The sequence below is a fragment of the Alligator sinensis genome, unplaced genomic scaffold (genome assembly GCF_000455745.1).
Source record: "Alligator sinensis unplaced genomic scaffold, ASM45574v1 scaffold13_1, whole genome shotgun sequence".
NCBI lineage: Eukaryota > Metazoa > Chordata > Crocodylia > Alligatoridae > Alligator > Alligator sinensis.
In genome coordinates this window covers 1,402,575-1,403,858 of record NW_005841909.1, presented here as the reverse complement: position 1 = coordinate 1,403,858, position 1,284 = coordinate 1,402,575, and the positions used below count along the sequence as shown (strand labels likewise).

Below are 1,284 nucleotides of genomic sequence, written 5' to 3'. Positions count from 1 at the left end.
CCCCCCCCCCTTGCTGTTTTCTTTTTCCCTAGACACGCGAAGGAGGAGCCGCCTCGGTGAATGGACACACACGGCGAGCGGGAGGGGGGAGAAGCACGGGGTCTCATGGCAGTTGCGTGTGCTCTCGGTGGGACTTGCAATCAGATACGTTACGGCAGAAGAAAGGCTATAAATACAGTTGCAGCGGAGGTGACTTCCTCGAGATGACTGTTGCTGTGACATTTCGTGTACGATGATGAGTTGGGGACAGGGTTATTTTTGAAGTCGGTTTAACCCCAGTTTCTTTTCCTTTTTTTTTTTTTCTTTTGCATTAGCTGCGTAGTGTCACGTAGGGGAATCTATAATAGGGGTATAATGCTCGTCTGCCTCGCAGGGGGTAGAGGTAAGCTGCAGTCCCTGCTGTATTGCAGCTTGGACAGGCATGAAAGTAGCCAGCTTGGCGTGGCTAGCCGTGTAGCACCTGGGTTAATGTGGGCTGCAAACCCCATCGGAGGAACCAAGTCCGGGAGGCTGCATGGGTTAGCTCTGCTGGGCTGCGCCCCCACGGCTCTGCTGCTATCAATATCCGGGCCAGCCGGCTTGAAGCGAGCTTGGGCACATCTCCGTCTCCATACCGGGGGATGTCTTAATGAGTATTTTGTGGAGCGCTTCTTGTTTGTTGGATGAAAGCTTCTACATAAATACCTATTATATTTGCCTGAGGCTCCTGCAGAAAAACAAAACACAGAGGTAGCCAGTTCCTTGGCAGTCCAAAGTCTAAACCCCATAAGTGCCTGTGGGCTTGTTAATGTTGTTGCTGCTTAAGGCAGGGGCAGAAATCATGCTGTTTGCTCTTCTGGAAGAAAAAAAAAAACTAGCAAAAAAAGAAATAAATCTAGTGCCCTAATCCTTGCTAAAGTGTTATAAGGCTGCTAGGCAGTGTCTGGATAAGTGAAATATTGGTTACGTTGAGCAACTTGTTCCTTTGGCCATATGAATCCCTGGTGTAACTCCATTTAAATTACACCGGGGTTGCTTTTGCCCTTGAAATCTTAACTGGAAACCTTTCACAGTGTTTTGCTTCCTCTTTAATAAATGGCTAATCCCTTGCTGCAGGGGATGGGAGTGTTTTGAATGCAGTGTGTTTGGTCCTAAGAGGAGGGGGAAGGGAGTGCCTAGTGTAGCTTTCCCGTACCTCCCACCTTCTGTGTGCCTGAGTGAAAGAGCCTTATTGACTGGGTTCAGGGTGTCTCGGTCTCCTCCTGGAAGGTAAATTTGCCATGACATGAGGCCTTTAAGGGAAAG

At 49.0% G+C, this 1,284-nt stretch overlaps 1 protein-coding gene across 9 annotated transcripts in view; it reads left to right on the top strand.

Moving 5' to 3' along the window:
• FBXO34 (F-box protein 34) overlaps window positions 1-1,284 on the top strand; it is a 53,740-nt gene that overhangs the window by 282 nt on the left and 52,174 nt on the right. For 2 of the 9 annotated variants that reach the window (XM_025197907.1, XM_025197909.1), the window contains exon 1: window positions 88-227. The exons of 5 other annotated variants lie outside the window; for them this stretch is intronic. The gene's annotated coding sequence lies outside the window, so the exon portion shown is untranslated. Of the gene's footprint in view, window positions 1-87; window positions 228-1,284 lie in introns of those variants that run through there. 2 more of the 9 variants (XM_006018658.3, XM_025197910.1) reach the window with 1 other exon arrangement.